We start from the raw sequence: 23,727 nt of genomic DNA on the forward strand, positions 1-23,727 counted from the left end.
TTCTGCAACAGAAGGAAGCAGAGGACATAAAGCATGTGTGACAACCCTAGAAAGGCCCATATAGCCAGCTCTAGCTAATACGAGTTCTAGTTTCCTGCTATTATTATTAATTATTATTATTACTACTAGTAGTACTAGTACTACTACTACTACTACTACTACTACTACTACTACCACCACCCCACCTTTTTCCCTGACAGGACTCAAGGCAGCTTTTATACAGATAAAACAAGAACCGCTAAAATCCTAGAAAAAAAATCACTGAAAACAATTAAACATGAATAGAATTTAAACTATATGCTTATATAAAATCTGTTTAGAACATTACAAGAAGAACAGGAAAGCACCATCCCTTTCATTAAAAACCGTCAGTTCCCCAAACCCTGCTGGAACAAGGAGGTCTTCAGCTGCCGGCAGAAGGGCAAGGAGGGAGCCAGTCTACCTTCTCCAGGGAGAGACTTCCGAAGTCTGGCAGTAGCCACTGAGAAGGTCTTCTCCTGTGCCTGTGGGGGTGGTGGGACCGAGAGAAAGCCTCAAGGGTTCTCAAAAGCCAGGCAGGTTCGTATGAGGGGATACAACCTTTCAGATAGCTTGGACTAAGCCATGTAGGGCTTTATGGGTTATAACCAGCACTTTGGATCATGTCTGATGACCAGCCCCAGTCAGCGATCTGGCCGCAGCAATCAAGCCATTAGGGTGTTTTCTCTAACACTCCATTATGTCAGAGCATTTCCAGCCAATGGCAGCAGGGGGTGGGGAATCTGGAGTGGCAGACCTTTTTTAGTACAGTGGTACCTCAGGTTACACACTTAATTCGTTCTGGAGGTCCATTCTTAACCCGAAACTGTTCTTAACTTGAGGCACACTTTTGCTAATGGGATCTCCCGCTGTTGCTGTGCGGCCGCACGATTTCCGTTCTCATCCTGCGGCAAAGTTCTCAAACCACAGTACTACTTCCGGGTTAGCGGAGTTTGTAACCCTAAGTATTTGTAACCCAAAGCATTTGTAACCCGAGGTACCACTGTATATTAAATAGATGTAGCTATAGCAAGTATGTATAATTTCTTCCACAAAACCTTGGAACCTCTTCAGCTGTTTTTTCAGAAGTAGAATAGGAAGCAGCCAAGATTTCTATTGCATATTGCATGGAAAAAATTATTGGGAATATTCTGAGCAGAAATAAAACCACACATAAGCTACATTAGTTTGCCTTTGGACATACCATACCAGAAGGAGCTGACAGAGCTGTTACAGTCTACCGGACCGATAATCCACAAACTGAGATGGATTCATTGTGCATGGCAGATTGTAACAGCTCCAAAGAAACCATCACTACCTGCTGCATTTATTCACTTGCTCTTTAAGGGCCCAAAACATGGGATTTCAAAGATAAGGTGCACTAGTTGTTCTGATCTGCTGCACACATAAACCCTGCCAGGAACGGGGGGGGGGGGGGACAGCAATCTCCAGACAAAAATAAGCACTATTACATTTTCAACGTTCTGCTTCAAGGACTAAAGTTACTATGGATGACCAGAGATGGTGGGTGCACCTCTGCTAACTGCAAGGATTTACAGATCCATTTCCACTGTGATATTACCACACAAAACGCATGGGAAGATAAAAAATAATAATTCTACTGATTTGGCCAAGTATTTCCACAACTAACGGCACAGGCTTCAGTTTGTTCCATCTGGGAAAAAGAAGCATGCTTATTTACTTAAATCAAAAGAATTTGAAACTGGTCTGTTTCCATCCAGCACCTTCAAAGTTAGTTTCATCATAGGTCTAAACTCCATTCAGGGTTGTCATCCACCAAAATTAGGTCAAAGGGTTTATTTTGAACACATACCATGCTTTTAAATGTTTATCTTGTTTGTAAAGCTGTCAGGCTCAGGGCGTGCAGCTGCTACAGGTAAAGGATCTTTTAAGACTGGAACTAGAACAATTGCACAGCCTGCTCATGTCATCTGAAGGTTATAAACTGCCCTAAATCTGGTGAAAATTCACCCTTATAAAAATGTAACATTTATTCTGAATTTAACAAAACATTTATAATGCTTGAATTTAAGGAAACCTCTATGTGGTTAAAAAAATAAAATTATTGATAAAATAATTGATAAAATAATTTTAAAAAATTAAATTATTGATAAAACCTGTTAGAAATTGGTATTTTAAAATATTCAAAAATTGATTAAAATCAACAGCAGCTAAAATGAAACAGAAGGCATGTAACTTCTGCATGTGTGGATAGACTTGTCAAAACAAAAATGTTTTAAGCAGCTTCTGAAAAGAGCATAGCAAAGACTCCTGCCTACTGTCCCTAGATAGCGAGTTCCAACGTGTAGATGCTGAAAAAGTGGTTTCTTACAAGTGCAGAATCAGTATTATGTGGTACCTGCAAAAGTGCCAGTTCCACATGGTCCCTTGGGTAAGCCAGAACCACTCTAGCACACTGCTGCAATTCTCATGCCACAGAGCTGCCCCAGGTTCATGTGAAGGGTTCCATGTGGCTTAAAGGGGTAAAGAACCCCTGACAGTTAAGTCCAGTCGCGGATGACTCTGGGGTTGCAGCACTCATCTCGCTTTATTGGCCGAGGGAGCCAGTGTACAGCTTCTGGGTCATGTGGCCAGCATGACTAAGCTGCTTCTGGCAAAACCAGAGCAGCGCACGGAAACGCCGTTTACCTTCCTTCCGGAGCAGTATCTATTGATCTACTTGCACTCTGACGTGCTTTTGAACTTCTAGGTTGGCAGGAGCAGGGACCGAGCAACGGGAGCTCACCCCGTCACGGGGATCCGAACCACTGACCTTCTGATCGGCAAGGCCTAGGCTCCATGAGGCTTACTCCCAGGTAAATGCGTATAGTATTGCAGTTTTGATTGAAACCAGTTTGAAAGAAGATTCTTCAGGCTACAGAGCATAAAAGCCAGGAAGTATTCTTGGAGGTGATAAGGTTTGTTGAAAGAACTTATTCCCACAACTGCCAAAGTTTTGCAGAGCTCCCTACACCAAAGTACATAATTGGGATTATGTCCTCCAGCTGTAAAGGAGAAGGAACAGCTACTAGGTGAATTAGAATGCCCACTTTCCAAGGTGAATATCTTCCAGGAAGGGACCTATTTGAATGCCCCATGAAACAGGATAACCACACCAGAATAGAATAGGGCATCCTATGCAGGATCCCCACAGGATTTTCTGGCCCTGTACACTGTATGTGGATTGGTCCCTCCAATCCACTGAAAGTAAGAGGGCATAAATTTGCATTAAATTTGCATATGATTTGCGTCATATGTAGATACATGTCCAAAAGTATCTAACAGGAGGCGGGCAGGTGTGGAGGATTCCCTGGTCCTGAATGGGGTAACTGTGCCCCTGAAGGACCAGGTGCGCAGCCTGGGAGTCATTTTGGACTCACAGCTGTCCATGGAGGCACAGGTTAAATCCGTGTCCAGGGCAGCTGTGTACCAGCTCCATCTGGTACGTAGGCTGAGACCCTATCTGCCTGCGGACTGCCTCGCCAGAGTGGTGCATGCTCTGGTTATCTCTCGCTTGGAATACTGCAATGCGCTCTACGTGGGGCTACCTTTGAAGGTGACTCGGAAACTACAACTAATCCAGAATGCAGCAGCTAGACTGGTGACTGGGGGCGGCCGCCGAGACCATATAACACCGGTCTTGAAAGACCTACATTGGCTCCCAGTACGTTTCCGAGCACAATTCAAAGTGTTGGTGCTGACCTTTAAAGCCCTAAACGGCCTCGGTCCAGTGTATCTGAAGGAGCGTCTCCTCCCCCATCGTTCTGCCCAGACACTGAGGTCCAGCTCCGAGGGCCTTCTGGCGGTTCCCTCACTGCGAGAGGCCAAGTTACAGGGAACCAGGCAGAGGGCCATCTCGGTAGAGGCGCCCGCCCTGTGGAACGCCCTCCCATCAGATGTCAAAGCGATAAACAACTACCTGACATTCAGAAGACATCTGAAGGCAGCCCTGTTCAGGGAAGTTTTTAATATGTGACATTTTAGTGTATTTTTCATCTTTGTTGGAAGCCGCCCAGAGTGGCTGGGGAAACCCAGCCAGATGAGCGGGGTACAAATAATAAATTATTATTATTATTAACAAACAGAATGTGAACCTGCAAAGCTTCCCTACTCCTAACAAAGGCATGCAAACTCTACAAGCTTAAATGATCACATTTTAACAATATACTTCCCTGTATCGTAACCCTAAGAGAGAGGCCACAGCTCACTGGTTGAACATATGCCTTGGATGCAGACGGTCTCTGGTTCAACTCAGTATCTCCTGTTGAAGGTTCTCAGGTGTCAGAGCTGGGGAAGACACCTCAGGCCCTACTGGGCCTTGCACAATCAAAGATGGCAGCACTGGGTTAGCTGGACTAACAACATGATTTAGTAGAAGGCAGCTCTACAGCGTAGCTATGTAATAAAGATGCCGCTTGTGCAACGTTACAGAAATTTGTTGGCTATACACAGCAGACTACAAGCCAAAACAAGATACTTATAAGCTAAAAAGAAGATCTCTGCAGTCTTAACCAAACGTTCACCACAGGCAAACAAGCAGCAACAGTGACTGTCACGGCCTGCTCGCCTGCTGGCTCTCTTGAGTGAACTGCGGCCATGACGATGGAAGCGAAGAGGAGAAGCGCCTGCCTGCTCACTCTGGACCGGTGAGCAAATAGTAGCAGCAAAGAAGAGAGCCCACGGGGCAGGGGAGCTATCAAGGAGGGCCCTCAGCTTGGCATCAGCTCTGGAGAAGCAGGGAGAGCATGTTGTGCCCCAGCTCTTGCTCTTTGCGCTATCCTGAATGTACAGTGGCTTGTCAGATTGGGGGATGGCAAGCAGAGAGCAAGAGGAACTGAATGCCGTTGGTAGACCGGCAAGCTGGTGATGAGCTGCCAGTCAGCATTATGTCACTTTGGGAAGAGTGTGGGGGCTAAAACGAGTGCCAATAGACTTCATGAATGTGCAGGAAAAACAGCTGCCTCTTACTCCACAAACCATTAATGGCCCTAACCCGTCAATTGTATCAACTTCCCCTTCCCCTCAGGATCCTGTGGGATATGATCTGATTGCACCAAAAGTGAACTACAGGTAGGGAGGCATGATGGACTGTGCCTGACGGGAAGGGGAAAATAACTGAAAATCTGATCTACTAGACAGGAAGTCAACATCTTCTGTGATCTGTTCAGTTGTAATGGGAACAACTTTCAGAGTGGAAAGCCACCTAATGAGGCATCTCAGGGAGTCGTGAGAAACACACTTTGGCCTGGTTCACATGTAACACAAAGCCAAATCATGGCTTCCCATGAACTACTGCGGCCACAAAACACCTCTCACAACCCTGCTGCTGACCCAGGGTGCAGTGACTGCTGGGTTTAGCTGAGTTTAGCACAACCCAGGCTTGTGATTTGTCTCACACCAGACAAGCCATGAGCCTGGGTTCTATGCCAAACCATTACATACTCCCAAGGAGTGCAGTGGCCACGATCTTCACCCTAGGAGCCCACACATTTGCACTTAGCCATGATTTGGCTCACCATTACATGTGAATACACCTGCAACGTTCGGAAGCAGAAACAACCGATGAGGCAAATTGCTTGTTGGAGGGGGGAGACTCCCCACCCTTCCTTTTCAGTGCCAGGAGACAGCAGTGGGTGTGGGGGTGTCACAGCTAGCACTGCGTACGTGTGCTGTTGTTGAGTCACGCCAGGTGATTCCCGCGTTTGCCCTCCACAACCATCTATTCAGCAACACGCTGGCTGAGATACTCCCATCTGCAGCCCCGTCGCCCATTGCCAAGAGATGCAAGCAGGAAGGACCTTCTCTCTCCTCCCTTCCACAGCAGCTGCCTCATCAGCCACAGTTTTCACCTTCTCCTCCTGCCTGCTCTTTTAGCCATTCCTAGGCTATGAAGATATTGCTCTGCATTTTCAGGCCCTTTAACTAAAGATGCTCTGCTCGGACTTTCTGAATCCTTACTCACCCTTCCCCATTACCGTTAACAGCAACACTCCTCTTAGATCTTCCTCCTGCCTTTTCTGACCAAAACACCCACCCACCCAATATCTAGCCTGTGACTCATTTAAGTCTCCAGGTCCTTGATTTGGCTCTCATCCTAATCTAAATACACTGCAGACAGCGCTCTGTTGTGCTCTCCTCTCCTGAAATGCTAAGATGTGACAATTGACATTCCTGAGTGATGTTTCATTACACGATCAGGCAAGTGGATAAGACAGCGTTCCTTGGAGCAAACATGTCACAACTGGTAGGAGGATGGAGGTGTGTTGGGTAAAGCACATGTGATGAACGCAGAGGTGCATGTTTCCCCACACCAAACATGGTGTGTCCCCATCACCAGCCAGGACTTCCCACTACATGCCAAGCCATTTCGTGGTCCACATGGAAGAGACATCTATTTAGGAAAACTGCCCTTGTCCCCAAATAGTGACACTTTCTTTTTTTCTGACTTTGCCTTTCCAGCAGCTTATTCTGCATTTATACTTTTCAATAACAAACGGAGACAGGACAAAGTTCCAAAGGATAATGCTGATGCCTCGCTCTCCCCTTGTCCTGCTGATACAGAATGTTTTGCCAGCTCTCCTAATGCACTGCAGAGACTCTCGGCTCAGCTGAATAAAGAGATGAGATTCAGCTACAGCAGGAGGTGGGAAGAGGAGGGAGAGAAGGCCCTGCCTCATGAATATTCAACTGAAGCTCCAGGCCCCCAGCTAATCCTTAAAAATTTTCACTCCAGAGGGATCACAAGAGTTCAAAATAGAAAAGGCCGTATATTACGGATTAGTAGACAGAACCCATCCCTTCTCCTCGGACAGACAAGAGCCTCAAGGTGTGGCTTGCTTCTTTATTTTGTTACTCAAATGCTACCATTTGATACCCCTCGCTTCTTCAATATTCTCTATGGACTCAAGTATCCTATTACTGCATATTTTAATTATGGGTATTTATCTTTTAAAAGTTTTAAACAATTATATTAATTGTGCACCCTAATTATAGTTGTTTATATTTTAATGCTTGTGTGGCATTGGTTTTGAAACTTGTAAACTGCTTAGAAGGCTATTTTGGCGTCAAGCAGTATAAATAATAATTCTTACCTATTATTTCTAAGTCTGTTGGTTCTCCCACTGAGTGTCATGTAAGTTTGGACTTACAATCATAGTCATATTGGAGCCCAATATCAAATACTGAGTATAATATAAAACTTTACTCATGGCAAAGTTGTGGAAGGATTAAAAATTTACGGATTGTTGTACGTTGAAAGAGAACTATATGAAAATGATGTATCGTTGGTATTTGACTCCTATAATATTCGCAAAAATGTATAGAAACACTTTCAACTTACATTGGAAGTGTAAGGAAAAAGAAGGCACATTGTACCACATGTGGTGGACATGCAAAATAACAAAATAATTCTGGGAAATGATATATAATGAATTGAAAAAATGTTTAAGATAACCTTTGTCAAAAAGCCAGAAGTTTTCTTATTAGGAATAATAGGTGATGAAATACCAAAGGATTTGAAAAGACTGTTTATGCATGCATCAAGAGCAGCAAGAATGCTTTTTCCCCAGAGATGGAAGGAAAAGAAAGTCCCAACCAAAGAAGAATGGATAACCAAGATGATGGACTTTGCCGAAATGGCAAAAATGACCATGAAAATCAGACACCAAGATGAGAAGAAAATTAGTAAAGAATGGGGGGAAATTATAGAGTACCTTAAAGATCACTGTAGATATTTAAAAACATTAGCAGGATTGTTATAACATTTATAATGTAATAAAGTTAAAGATAAAAGTGGTTATAAAATGAATTTGGAAAATGTAATTAGATGCAGTAGAAAGAATAGACAAATATTTGAAACCAGGGGGGAAGGGGGAAGTCCGAAGATTCAAGTAATCTCAGATGTGTGAAATTTGAAAATGATTTAAATATAAATAATGCTGTTAATGCACTCATCTCGCTTTATTGGCCGAGGGAGCTGGCGTACAGCTTCCGGGTCATGTGGCCAGCATGACTAAGCCGCTTGTGGCGAACCAGAGCAGCACACGGAAATGCTGTGTACCTTCCTGCCGGGGCGGTACCTATTTATCTACTTGCACTCTGACATGCTTTCGAACTGCTAGGTTGGCAGGAATTGATGTCCTTATCCTTCAACAATTTGTCCAATCCTTTTTTAAAGCCATCCAATCTGGCTGAAGCCCACACACATGCACAAAGTTGAGTGCTGGTTTGGGGATGACGCATGAGAACATTTAAATCAGCAGTTCTCAACCTGTGGGTCCCCAGATGTTGTTGGACTACAAATCCCATCATCCCTGAGCTCTAGCCTTGCTAGCTAGGGGTGATGAGAGTTGTAGTTCAACAACACCTGGGGACCCACAGGTTGAGAAAAGCTGGTTTAAATGGTTACATGCATTTTAAATAGTGCTTTTGCCTGGTTGGAAGTGAAGCTCCATTTTGCAGATTTGACGTACAGATCTGAATCTTCACATTTTACATTAAATGATAATATTCACTGTTAACTTATGATGACATCTATTTTGTCTAAGTTTGAACCATTAAGATGACGTGTTAAACCTTTCCAGTAGGATCTCTGCCAGGAGGCAGTTCTTCATTTTTGGTGGCAAAAATCATTCAAGCTGGTTCGGTGCAAAGCAAAACACCAGCATTAAAAACCCGAACAAAACCTTCTAGGATACCCCAAGTGTTAAGGCACAGCGGACATGCACACGTTGTAGCTTATTTTGGAAGGAATAAACAAAGAGCCATGGAAAAACCGAGTTACAGAAATGAGAACTAACAAGGTAGAAGTTTGGAGTGCAAATTCTGGCCCCTTCTGGAGCCTCAGCCCAGGCCCCTCCTTGCACATCATCTGCCAGCCTCGGTCACCTAGAATGGTGGGCGGCTGCTGTGTGATTCCTAGACCAAGTAATCAGATGGAGCGAAGCTGTTTTGCTAAGCTCCATTATTGATGGGCTGGCAGATGGTAATCAGATTTCCTGACCAAGTGTCCCTTAGTTAGGCTAAAAAGAATTTGAGAGCTCACCTCCCTCCTGTTGAAAGTAGTGGCTAACATTCCACTGGCTTCAAGCAGAGCCTCACAGAGACCAGTAGGTCCATTCTGCTAATTTGTAACCCACATTACAACAACCAAGACTTAAAAAGTTGCCTACGTGTGGTCGACTGTTCTTTCTTAACTGAAGATCCTCTTATGTAAGCAATCTGTCCTTGTCACCTCTCTGTAGTTGCTTACTTGTACAGTGCAGAGCTGAAACAGATTAGAAATTTAATACATTTCAGATTTAAAATTCTTTAGAATTCTGAAATTCTGGCTTTGAGATATATCTTCTTCTTTTTTAAGTACAGTGGTACCTTGGTTTAAGAACAGCTTAGTCTATGAACAACTTGGATTAAGAACGATGCAAACCTGGAAGTAGGTGTTTTGGTTTGTGAACTTTGTCTTGGAATAAGAACATATTTCGCTTCCTGTTGAGTGTGTTCCATTTGGAAATTGAGTCCTCCGCTGCTATGGGAAAGCACACCTTGGATTAAGAACACTTTGGTTTAAGAACGGACTTCCAGACAGGATTAAGTTCGTAAACCAAGGTACCATTGTAATGTGTTTTAAGATAATGTTTTAAGTATCAACTTGCTGGCTCCTTGCTTCCAGCCCCACAGCACGCTTAACTGCTGATGTTGGGGTAGAAATCAAATTACGAGAATATGCATTTGAATTTCTGCAAGCAAATTAAGAGTTAGGAGATTTTGCTTGAATATCTCCCTTGAAAACCCATTATCACTCTAATGTAAAGTAAACATATCTCCTTCCAAGCAACTATAATGGCTTCTTCCTGTCTACCACAGAGAAGGCAAGGGCATTTTCAAGAACAGTCCCCCTGTTTGCTACACTATGCTGTTATGTACCGTATTTTTCGCTCTATAACACGCACCCAACCATAACACGCACGTAGTTTTTAGAGGAGGAAAATCCATAGGCATGCCACCCGTAGGCATTTCCTCCATAACACGCACAGACATTTCCCCTTACTTTCTAGGAGGAAAAAAGCGAGTGTTATGGTGCAAAAAATACGGTAATCAGCACTAACAGCACCACCTACTGCCAGTTTATAAGTATCACAAACATTATGCTACTATAGCAGGCGGGTGGTGGGGCGAGAGCGCCTTTGTGGAGTTAGACATTTAAAGAAGTCTGCACCCTGGGGCCAGAGAGCCAGGCACAGAAAACTCCTTCTAGGATGGCATCCAATTCAATGATAATTTGCCCCAAGTTGCATCACATCACCAAAAGTATTCATGGAATGGATAACTATGCCCAAAAGACCAAGCCTTTAAGGAACAACATGAAGGTGATCAGTTCAGGCAGGTAGGCTGGTGCAAAACAGGCTGGTACTGCGGATAACATTATTATTGTTTACTCAATGTTATTTCCTGCCCTTCTCTGTTAGATCCCAAGATCCGTTTACCAACTAATTAAAATTCAATATTAAAAACAGTTCAAATCTGTAAGTCACAGGGTTCCTGAAAACACACATTCAGTTGTCAAAGACCAAGGTGAGAGGAATAGGAAGGACACACTAAGGAACGGTGCCAGACGCGCTTAGTGATGTGAGAATATTTTCTCCTAGAAAGTTCTCCAGAAAATATTCTCCACAAACTGTAAATTCTAAGGAAAGAACCAGTTTTACAACACACATTTAAAAAATCTAGTAAATAATAAGTCAAGCTGTGATATTGCCAGTGTAAGTAATTAATAATGATTTTTTTGATCCAGCTACCGTATTTTTCGCCCTATAGGACGCACTTTTCCCCCTCCAAAAATGAAGGGGAAATGTGTGTGCGTCCTATGGGGCGAATGCAGGCTTTCGCTGAAGCCTGGAAAGCGAGAGGGGTCGGTGCGCACCGACCCCTCTCGCTCTCCAGGCTTCAGGAGAGCCGCAGCGCCAGCCCCACAAGGTCGGGGGACAGCGTTGTTAAAGACAAGGTTGCCAACTGATCAAAAAGAAACTTGCCCGGCCTGCTCTGTAACTCAATTAGGAGGTAGATCTTTGGACGGAGTGAATTTGAGCACTATCATTTGTCAATGTTTACAGGTGAAGCTTATGTTAAAAACAGAACAACCCTGGCAGGAGTTTGAACTCTGCTACTAAATTTTACAGTGGTGCCTCGCAAGACGAAATTAATCCGTTCCGCGAGTCTCTTCGTCTAGCGGTTTTTTCGTCTTGCAATGCAACCCTATTAGCGGCTTAGCGGCTTAGCGCTATTAGCGGTTTAGCGGCTATTAAAGGCTTAGCGGCTATTAAAGGATTAGCGGATTAGCGGCTAAAAGGCTATTAGCGGCTTAGAAAAGGGGGGGGCGAAAAAAAATCGGAACACTTGCAAGACATTTTCGTCTTGCAAAGCAAGCCCATAGGGAAAATCGTCTTGCGAAGCAGCTCAAAAACGGAAAACCCTTTCGTCTAGCGGGTTTTCCGTCTTGCGAGGCATTCGTCTTGCGGGGCACCACTGTATACGTAATTCTATTGTGCTTCTCTCTGATCTTACATTTCTTTCTGAACAAATAATGTTTCTGACTGGTAGCTAAAAAACTTACCCATGATGTTCCGTGACTCTAGCTTAAAGTTATTGGTGAAAAAATAAAATAAAAGCTTTGTCCTTTGCCAGAGCACGCTATCACCTTAGACACCTGTATCTTCCTAAGAGTTAAAGATCGGTGCAATGGGACTGCAACAGTTTAAGTGCTGTTTTGGCCTCATGGCAAAACTGTATCTGTTATCATCTAACAGTGATGGCAGCAGATGGTGAGGTTAAGGAGATTAGGAGTAGGAAGTCTAAAGTACATCACATCCAGCTCTTGGCCTGTCAGACCTCCATTTTGGTCATTGCACACTTCCAGGCATTCAAAGATAAACCACCGTTTTACTCAACCAGTTTCAACTAAGATGAAAGGGTCATGTCCAGCTCCATATCCCAGACTAGAGGGTCAGATACACAGGTTGTGGAAGGACAGACTTTTCAGATGTGACCTCTATATTATGGGATGTGCTCCCTGACCATATGGTCCAGCAGCACATCTCCTACCCAGCATACAGAAAAGCATCCTAGAGATTCCCCCGATTTTCTCTTTACAGTAGTGGTCCTTGTGGCTAACATTACAACAACAACATCATCACCAGAACTACATCAGAAATAGGAAACCAGCCAAGGAGACTGTTGTAGCACCAGATGACAAATAAGTAAAATAACTACAGAAAGAAAATAGGGAGATTGCAAAGAAACTGGACGAATTATTGGCATTAGTCTTCACAGCAAAAGATACTGATGACATACCGACACATGGATTGCTCTTTCCTGCTAGGACATTGGAAGAATTATACATAGAATAAAAGAAGTAACGAGATGAAGTTCTACAGATAATATATAAAACAAAAAAAACAGGTGTGGATGATATACTCCTGAGAATTTTGAAAGAATTCAGATGTAACATCGTTGATTATCTAACGAAAAATATGCAACCCGTCCGTGGCTTTCATACCATAAGATTGGAAAGTAGCCCATTTCACACCAATATTGAAACAGTGTTCTGGGGAAAGCCAGGAAATCACAGATCCATGCACCTGGTGTGCTTCGCAAGTAAATTGGTAGAAAGCACTACTAAAGTTTTTTTAAAAAAACAAAACAGTGTTTGAAGAGAAATCAGCAGGACTTCTACTATGGGATGTATGGTCCAACCAACATTTTTTAATTGTCTGAAGGGGTTCGCAAGCATGTCCATCAGCTCACCTCTATCTATATAGTCTTGAACTGCTCTAATGTTTTTGATGAGGTTCCTCACCAGAACTTGCCGAATAAACAGGATGACTTATCTTATGGATTGACACTTGATCAAAGAAACAGGAAACAGAGGGTGGAAATAAATGGACAGTTCTTGAAACATAAGCTTTGCAGTCCCCAAGAGTTATACTGGAATTACAGTGGTACCTCGAGTTACAAACGCCTCAGGTTACAAACGCTTCAGGTTACAAATTCTGCTAACTTGGAAGAGTTACCTTGAGTTGAGAACTTTGCCCCAGGATGAGAACGGAAATCGTGTGCCGGCAGCGCAGCGGCAGCAAGAGGCCCCATTAGCAAAAGCACGCCTCTTATTAAGAACAGTTTCAGGTTAAGAAAGGACCTCCGGAACACATTAAGTTCGTAACTAGAGGTACCACTGTACTTCACATGTTCTATCAGCTCTGTGAGTTGCCTCCATGGAAGGCCTTTGACACTCAAGAGATACCGTATTTTTTGCACCATAACACTCACTTTTTTCCTCCTAGAAAGTAAGGGGAAATGTCTGTGCGTGTTATGGAGGGAATGCCTACAGATGGTGGGGGGATCTGCTGCAGTCGTGAGCAGAGAATCCATGGTTCCCCTTCCTTTCCTCCTCCGTGGCTCGCTTTGAAACAGCAAAGCGGGAGAAGAGCCGCTGAGTGGGGAGGAGAGAGGGACAGAGAGCCTGCTTCTTTAAAGGAGCAAAGCGGCAGAGGAGAGGAGCCTTCTCCCCTTATACCCCTCTTCTTCATTATTAGCAGCATCCTTCTCCACCCACCCCATGCGTGCTCCTTGTCCCTTGAGTGCTTTTCCTTCCCTCCCCACTTAAAACGTGGTTACAAAGCACGGATCCACATGGATCCTCAGGATTTTTGCACTGGGTCACCCCAAATTCACCATCATATCACATAGCATGTCCATGGCTACATCTTGCACCAAAAAAATCACGCACCCACTGTTGCCTGGGGCCGCAATGGTGCAAAAATGTGGTTACAAAGCATGGATCCACATGGATCCTCAGGATTTTTGCATTGGGCTACTCCAAACTCACTGTCAGATCACATGTCTGTGGCCACAGCATGAACCACAAAAATCATACATCCACTGTTTCGTTTAGAATATTTTTTTTCTTGTTTTCCTCCTCTAAAAACTACGTGCGTGTTATGGTCTGGTGCGTGTTATAGAGCGAAAAATACGGTATATATTTCAGGCAGAGCGAGCCAGGACAATGCAGCTTGTTTGCTCTGCTCAACTGGGGGTTGGGAAGGCGCCTGCCTCCCAGCTGAGCCTTAACCTGAGCAGGGGATCACTCATCTGGGGGGCAGGAGCAGTTTAAAGAAGCCGAGGGAGGAACAAGCTGTATTGGCCCCACATTCCAGCCTGCTCCTCCATATGAGGGGCAGAGCGATGGCAGCTTCACCCAGCAGCCGATCACAGGTGGAAGCACTGCTGCTCCAGAGTCCCTCCAGGTTGAAATCAGGCTTGACAAACAACTAAATGGCACCATGAGCAAAACCCCTGAGAGCGAGAGAAATTCTGTGTTAGTGAGGATTGGGCCTGAAATTGTCAACAGCTCAGGAATGCAAATACTGTATTAATGGTTTCAGAAATCCATCAAAGCAATGCAGAATCTGTAGACAAAAGTCAAAATACTTTCTTTTCACCAAACCTGTTAATAAGAACAACTGCAGTCAAAGAAAATGAGTTTTGCCTGTGCCTCACATCTTCTACATTGAAAATGACTATTCGTGGTAATCTTAAATGAATTATCACATCGGAAACTTTAAAAGTACTCAGTGCTTTCAAGTAAAATGAAGGGGACATTTTTGTTTATTGTTGACAGATGCCAGATTAACTACCTTTTAACATATTTTAACCACCCCTTTTGTTTTGCAGACAGGGGGCTAAAGAAGAGAAACAGGGCAGACATTTCCCACTCTTCCAAGGAAAAAACTGCCCAAGAATAAGTTTGCTCTGGAATTTATTTTTTGAGAACACACCAGGTTAAGTACAGTGGTACCTTGGATTAAGTACTTAATTCGTTCCAGAGGTCTGTTCTTAACCTGAAACTGTTCTTAACCTGAAGCACCACTTTAGCTAATGAGGCCTTCCCGCTGCCGCTGCTGCTGCACGATTTCTGTTCTCATCCTGAAGCAAAGTTCTTAACCCAAGGTACTATTTTTGGGTTAGCGGAGTCTGTAACCTGAAGCGTCTGTAACCCGAGGTACCACTGTACTGCCAAACCAAAGACCAGATTCAATAGAATAGAAAGGAGTGAGCAAAATTTCCGCAACCAAGAGTGGGGATATTACTTCAGCCCCTTGACCAGAACTACAGGAAAGCCAGCGACCACTCTTCAAAAGCTGCTTGACACTTGGGGGGGATAAGCTTTGGGCCAAAATGCAGTGTATAGATAAACCATGACATAACAAAGAATGAGGCAAGGATGATGATACTGAAGCAGGAGCCAGAATTATCTGTGTGGGTTTCTGGAATAGCACTGCGTCCCTCTTCACACTAGGCTGCCATGACTGCCTCTCTAATCCTGAACATTGAGAGGTGGCCGAAAAGGAAAGTCCCCTCCCCTCATCCCACCTGTATCATGCCAGATACAGCAAACTTTTTCAGCCGGGGGTCGGTCCACTGTCCCTCAGACCTTGTGGTGGGGCCGGACTATATGGAGGTGGTGAACGAATTTCCATGCCCACAAATAACCCAGAGATGCATTTTAAATAAAAGCACACATTCTACTCATGTAAAAACACGCTGATTCCCGGAGCGTCCCGGGGCCGGACTGAGAAGGCGAGTGGGCCACATCCGGCCCCCGGGCCTTAGTTTGCCTACCCATGTGCCAGACCTTAGGCAGCTCTGCCTGGGGGTATCAGGAACTACAGCAATGCTTTGAGCAAGAAAATGAAAGCCTGATAAAATGCAATACCAACAAAATTGATTGTGCACTCGAGTACCTTGAAGAAACGCTGGCATTGGGGAGCCACACACGTGCCACCAGGGTTATGCCAATGTAACCCTAGCAAAGACTCTCCTCCCTGGAAGAGAGGGGAGTGGTTGTGGGCGGGAGCCCGAGCGCCACCCCTAGGAGGGGGCATAGTCCCCTGCCTCCACCTCACCTGGCTGGCGCCCACGCCCCTCTGGAGGCATCCAACCAGGTGCCTCGGAGGGGGCGTGTTCAGCAGCCTTTTGCTGCAGCGCCAGCCTCTCTCCGGCCTCATTCTTCGCTGTCGTCTTGTCGCGAGTCACCCACCCTCCACTCCCTTAGAGTTAGGGCTTAGGTCGTTGGCCTTGCTATGGACCTTAGGTTGGTCGCCCTGGTTGTCTAGGGGGCCTGGTAGGAGTTTTTCCATTTGGCATTAGGCTTTTTGGTTTTTTCGCCTACCTCGTAGCAATCGTCACAACTTTTGTGGTGTGTCGAAGAGCTAGGTGTGGCCATCAACTATGCCTTCAATTTTTGGGTATTCCATTAAAGGAATCTGGCGGTCGTGTGTTCTGTCCGATGCCTGCTTGGCGGGAGGCCATAGCACGACCCTCGGTAACATCAGGGGGGAGCCTATAGTTGGATTAGCATCAAAAGGCTCCACCTACTGGTGAATAAACCCACTTGTTTTGAGATCCAATGCCTAAGCCAATACCTTTTCACTGCTGTAATCAATAAAGTTGTGGCCGTTCCATGCCCATTAACCTTATATCGCGTGTCCATGTGTATTCATTTCACATCGCGGGGGTCGGGTCCTCGAACCACAAACCTCCATTAGCAGAGGAGCCAGACTTGGGCAGAGCTGGGAAAGGAGGAGGTTGGTAGCCTCAACTCCCTGACATAACAGTCCTGTCTCCAGGGACAGCATAACATGACTCCAGCAAGGAAGAGTCACATAAATTATTTCCCTTCAGAGCCCAAAATAACGTCCCCATCGCTTCCCACGCAGCCACAACTGAACTTAAGATTTCATCAAATTATTATTATTATATTTATTGATATCCCACCTTTTCCCCAGGTTGGGACTCACAGAACGGATTCTTTTCGTCTTGCGAGGCACCACTGTAGTTGGTCACAGCTCAGCCTGCAATATATAAACCCCAGACAGGTAAACCAAATTGCATGTAATCAGTAAATAAACATGTTAAAAAATAGCAAGTGAGACTGTGTTGGGCTACATCACTGGCCTCATGCCTAGAGCGCACAAAGGGGAACTCTGGTGAAAAGGGACTTTGCACAAACAGCCTGGCTTGAGATCCATGTGCTCTTCCAACACTTGTGAACACTGATTTTTCTAAAGCCTGTAAGGGAGGGTGGAGAAGCTCCATCCTGTAGACCCCATGACGACCTACATGGGTTGCAATTTGTCCTAAGAAGCTGCTTTCGTCAAACCACACCCACCTGCGCCACACCCAGAGCCAGCCCAATGCAGTTTGGCACCTGAGGCAAAGCACAAAATGGCGTCCTCCTCTCTGCCAGGGAAGGGGTGAGTGAAGATCTACAAGTACGGAATAAAGATCCACACTGGGGTCTGCTGTACCTGTGGGTCCTGCCGCATGAGGCAGTTGCCTCACCTTGCCTCATGGGTAGCCAGCCCTGCCCACACCTGCTGATATCCGCTATGAGGCAGGCAAGAACATGGCTTCATAATGGGGCTTGCTAACAAAGCTGTCTGGAGTCAACTGTGAGCTCCACTGAAACTGGCTGCACATCAAGAACTTTCTAGTGCAGCTGAGGAGACAGCTCAGCTCTTTCAAGCACCAACATCACCCAGCTGTGAGCAACTGTGCTTTCCAAATACTATGGAAGCACCTGCAAGGGTTTTAAAAGTACCAACGATCAGCTGATCACCAGTGGTTGCAAAGGGTTGTGCATTTGACATAAACCATGAGGTTAAAGGAAAATGAGTTGCCTGACGTCATTGTACTGTCAAGTGATTGGCAGGCTGATGGTGCTGTCGATCTGTCAAAGTTGGCCCATGGGTGGAGGAGTATACCATCCCCGCTGCAAGGCTTACAGATCTTGAAGTCCTGAGACACAAAACAGTGAACAGGAATGTCCCCAGGACTCCTGCAAACTGGGTGGAAGGACTAGCATTCCACACAGGTAAGCAAGCAGGGAGCATTCAATATGCATAATGCACAGGACAGTGACTCAATACTCTACAGTGGTATCATTCTTTAAGAACAGCTTAGTTTATGAACAACTTGGATTAAGTACACTGCAAACCCAGAAGTACAGTGGTACTTCGGGTTAAGAACTTAATTCGTTCCAGAGGTCTGTTCTTAACCTGAAACTGTTCTTAACCTGAAACACCACTTTAGCTAATGGGGCCTCCATCTGCCACCGCACTGCCGAAGCATGATTTCTGTTCTCATCCTGAAGCAAAGTTCTTAACCCGAGGTAATATTTCTGGGTTAGCGGAGTCTGTAACCTGAAGCGTATGTAACCCAAGCGTTAGTGAACTTTGCCTTGGAAGCATAACATGTTCCACTTCCTTTTGAGTGTGTTCCATTTGGAAACTGAGTCCCCCGTTGCTATGGGAAAGCACACCTTGGTTTAAGAATGCTTTGGTTTAAGAACGGACTTCCAGAACAGATTAAGCTTGTAAACCAAGGTACTACTGGATACAGAAAAGTGGGAAGGGAGCTGTTGGGCATAAAATATATAACATGCAAGAAAATGACAGACTAGTCACTGAACAGTCATAGAGAAAAGCTCATATACACTCCAGTAACTGCAGGGACCATGATCTTTTGAAAACAATGAGCATGTTCAATGTCAACATTCCTGAGAAGCCCCAGGCTCCATTACAGTTACTTGGGCTTAGCCTGAAGTAAAAGAGACGGTCTCCTCTTCAGCACAATCCAAGATGGTTCAGAGCACTCTCTTTAGCGCACTTAGCTCTCCATTCCATCCATACAGACATCCACATTACAAAGCCACACAAAATTGCATTATTGGTCCAAAGTTGAAGATACCAGCAAGATACCTTTCTGATATTAGTGGACGCAGAATTATCAATGTTATTATTAGCTTTCTCCATTTGCTGCCGATGTGGCAGAATGGGAAGGGTGCAGCTATTTTCATATGGTGGAATTCAATGCCAGTCCTACTCAGAGTACACCCATTGATGGGCATTACTAATTAGGCTCATTAATTTCAACCTCTGTGTAGCAGCTCTTGGCTGAATAAAAACCATCCTGGTAGATTCTGAAGACCTTTCCATTCATGGCACTTTTTATGAACAAATTATTGGATTTTAAGGATGCCTGGCAAGCTGTGAAGGAGCCCAGGGTATGTACATCCTTCTGCCAAACTAGAATCTGTAGTAAATGAAGAGAGCAAAAAGTTGGACTACAATGACCAACACTGCAGCAGCATGCCAGTGAGAGTTCATACACGCCTAAATTTCCAATTCAGAGCTGGCCAGTTGTCATTTTTTAAAAAAATACTAATATGAGCAGTCTATCATGAAAAGGTTCTTATGAGGATCTGCCCAACTTCTGGATAAATTGTTTGTCTGTGGCAGGTCAGAGAGTTTTGTGAGAAGGCTGGCTAGACTGGCCACAGTGTGTGTTAAGTGCTGTCTGCATGTCAAAAGGAGCTCAGGAAGACTGCTTACAGGTCAGAAGCGGCAACTGCAGAGAGCCTTCAACAAAATCTGAAGCTCTTCTAAATAGGACTTTGTGCACTCTCCACTGTTCCTTTAATCTTCACCAATGGTATGTCTTAGACCAGTGTTTCCCAACCGGTGTTCCGCGGCACACGAGTGTGCCGTGAGACATCGGCTGGTGTGCCGCGAGATGCCTGGAGGGAGGCGGGCGAGTCGGGCGGCGAGAGGCGGGGCGGCGGCGGCGAGGAGAGGCCGCGCCTCCTGCTGCTGCCTGGCGCTCCTCCTCGCAGCCGGCAGCGCTGCCTGGGCGCCTCCGCGCGACTCTGCCTCGCTGGGTTTGGTCTCCCAGCAGAGACGGGTCACACGCGCACCTCCCTCCCTCCCTCAGCCTGCGCGGAGGGAGAGCCAGAGAGAGGCATCGCTCCTGCGCGGCGGGAGAGGGAGCAGCCGGAGCGATGCCCCAAACGAGCTGAATTCCGAGCGAGGGACTGAGGGGGGAGGGAAAAAACTTTCACTTTCGTGCGTCCCTCCCGGCGTGACGCTGCGCGCTGACGTCACGGGGCGGGGTTTTAATGGTGGTGTGCCGCGAGATTTTTTTTCAGTAGACAGGTGTGCCGTTGCCCAAAAAAGTTTGGGAAACACTGTCTTAGACTATGCCATTGTCCTTGGTGCACTTGTGGGCTAGATGAAAGCAACAAAGGAAAAATAGACATGCTGCTTTTAGAATAATTTAAACTGAAAAGCAGCTTGTCTCTTCAGCAGTGCAAGTGGCTCCAGTGAGAACCTTAAACACCAGAGGGATGGCAAATGCATGGGACCAAAATGGAAAGCTGCTGGGGAACGGTTCAAGTTGTTTCCCCGCTATACGGGTATAGGGTAAGACAATGTGTGGTTCTAAACAGCAAAGAAGTGGTTCTCAATGGAAGAAACTTTATAAGCCGTGGTCTGCAACCAGATGCCCATACCATCTCTTTTCTTTAAGTTTGGTTGTGTTCATGTGGTTTCCTCCCAAACAAGAATATCCAGATTTGTTTCCCCAGTGATAATCAGAAATAAGACTTGTACAGAAGCAGTGATTGCATTAATTGACTGCTGAGAGGGCACACGTTTCTAACAAATCAGAAAGATGTTTTCCAAACGGCATCAGAGCTTCATCAATGGGAATTGCACGTTCCAGAGAAGTATTTTGATGCAGCACCACAGAAAGTCAGTAAGGCTACAATCCTATCCACACTAACCTAAAAGTATTCCCCACTGAAGACAATGGGACTTGCTTCCAAGTAAATGATGGTCAGAAATGTCTTTGCATGCATGGTTATTCAGAGTGTACCCAAATCCTAAGAGCCATCTGAGAGCTAATTGTTTAGAGAGGAGGCAGATGAAGACCAAAATGCAAAGTGTATGTACGGATTGTGTTTACTAAGGATATAGATGTAAGGAACATGATCATTCCTAAGTAGTACAGCAAAAAAATGAGCCAGTGAGCATGTTTATTCTTAATTCAATAAAGAGACGAAAAAGTTGGAGCAGGGATCAGCAACCTTTCTCAGCCGTGGGCCGATCCACTGTCCCTCAGACCACAGGATGGGCCGGACTATATTTTTGGGGGGAAATGAATCAATTCCTATGCCCCACAAATAACCCAAAGATGCGTTTTAAATAAAAGAACACATTCTACTCATGTAAAAACACGCTGATTCCCGTACTGTCCACAGGCCAGATTGAGAAGGCGATTGGGCCGCATCCGCCCCCAGGCCTTAGGCTGCCTACCCCCGAGTTAGAGCAACTAGCACACAAGGCAATGGAAGCCAACAGACTTTCAAACTATTCAGAGTCTGTAGGTAGCCAAAATGTGAAGGAGGATGAAGAGAGCAGAATGGAACAGATGGAGTTATAAAATATAGCACTGATGATTCTCGACACTTAAATCCAGTAAGAACCAAACACTTCTCAATGCTGAAGGCCTCTTCTGTATAATGGGTCCAAATATGTTTGTGTTGTTTGGCTGATCTGCAGAACTTCCACTCACTCTACATACTACCATCGTCCTAGTTGACCAGGATACTGAGATGCAACTCATAAGAACATATGCTGGATCAGGCCAATGACCCATCTAGACCGCATCGTGTCCTGAGAGTAGCCAGCCAAACACCTGTGCCAAACCTGCAAGCAGGGCGCAAGCTCCAGAGCCCTCTGAACACACAAGGCTCCACCTCTGAGTTTTGTATTTGTGCCTTCAAAAGAAGTTCACAAAGGTTACTGGTCCGTCACATTGTTTTACACATAGGCACAAACCCATTAGTCATTTGTGGTCTTTGAAAAACTAGAAAGCAGCTTTTGTGAAAGTAAAAACAAAAACAAAAATGCAACTGGCTACAAAACCACTATTTTTTCACTCCTGGTTTAGAGATCACTGTGAAAGTTGGCTGCTGTTTTTTTTTTTTCTAAATGTGCAGCTCTATAATGTTGCAATGCCTGACATAAAAAATGCTTCAGGGCACATGCTTTGCCTGATTTGCACACCAAGTCACTGAATGCGCACTTTAAAAAGGCAAGACTAATGTAAGACACAACTCATTTTGCAATTGTAACACAGAGAGAAACAAGTACTGTATAAATAGCAATAGGGAAGAAAACCTTTCTTGAGGAGTCAAACCGTGAGCCTGTATTCGGAATGCTTTGCATACTTCTGGTTATCAGATTATAGCTGAAGAAAGTACAGCAATGAGACCCATGGCCAGCAGTTGCAGTCATTCACTGAAGCCACACTTACTAGGTCAAAGGTTTCCAAAAAGAACAGGCACAACAGCCACAGGATGAGCACACTCCTGAAAGAAACCCCACCATTCCAGTTCTACAATACTGTGTGGATTCAGCGTAATAGATGGAGTCTGGAACACAACCCTCTCAATCCTGCTGTGTCAATTCAAGGAACAAGCAGCGGATCCTCAGCTGGAATCTACTTGGACCTCCACAGGTGAAAGGCAACAATGACTGAGAGAAGAACAAAAAAGTACTTTCCTACTGTTAGGATGAGAAGCCAAACTAACAAGTTATCCACCTTTGGCTAAACACACTATCTGGGAGAATCCATGTAATTATTAGCAACTTAAGTCAACAGACTACTGATTCAATGGAATTAAACTAAGTCTGCCTTTTCAATTTTGCAAACACTCATGAAACTCTGAGTTCAAATTTGTGTTGCTTTGTCAAGCTCCATTCACACAACTGCTTCGGTCCAGGGGAGCTTGCAGCCCTGCTTGACACACAGATCCCATGAAGCCTTGAGCATAAATTCATCAGCTTGGGGCAGCTGAGGCTTTTAATTAGCCAACGTTGACTTTTGGCCATGCTTTCATGGGCTGAGGCAGTCATGCAACCACCAACAGGCACACAGAGAATCCTGTTTTGATGTTTAAACACAAGCATTCCAGAAGGGCCATAGCAAATGTCACAACCCAGGCCACATTAACACTGACTGACGGTCATGCAGTTGTTGGAGCCTGTGACAGCACAGCAGTAAGGGAAGGCGGGCCGATTAAAACCCATGGCCCACAAATTACACCATGGGACTGCCTAGCAGAACCAGCCAAATGCATCCACCATTTTTACTGCCCTCATTCTTCAACAACTGCTCAGGGAAATTTTCCTTTTCTGTTTTTTTCCCCCCAAAAGATATTTATTAAAGTTTTTTAAAATATAACAATGAAAAAAATAAAAAGAAACAAAATACAACATAAAAACAGTTAAAAAACAAATAATTTTCCATAATATATCTTCCTTACGCTTATTTCCCCAGACCTCCTCATACCTCCCTTCTTTGTATTCCACTTCAATTTGTTAGTTCAGCAAATCCTTACCATTAAGCTTTTACCCATTTATAAACCTTTTTTTTCGTATCTCCTAAAGCATTACAGCTGGAAACCCCTTAGTTTCTATCCAACATCCTTCTAACATTCATTAACTTTACAATATTTCTGTAAATAGTCTTTAAATTTCTTCCAGTCTTCTTTCACCAACTCTTCTCCCTGGTCTCGGATTCTGCCAGTCATTTCTGCCAATTCCATGTAGTCGATCACCTTCATCTGCCAGGAAATTTTCCTTTTCTGAAGCTTGTTCTGATCTTTCTCTCTGGAAAGATTCAGGCCAGAGGCATAATTTAAAGGTGACTATCTAAACTGTAAACAATATACCCACCTTCAGCAGGAAACAAAAGTCTGCCAATATCCCATCAGAAGTCTGCTCAAAAGAA

Source organism: Podarcis liolepis (assembly GCF_965112155.1).
Source record: "Podarcis liolepis genome assembly, chromosome: 8".
Taxonomy (NCBI): domain Eukaryota; kingdom Metazoa; phylum Chordata; class Lepidosauria; order Squamata; family Lacertidae; genus Podarcis; species Podarcis liolepis.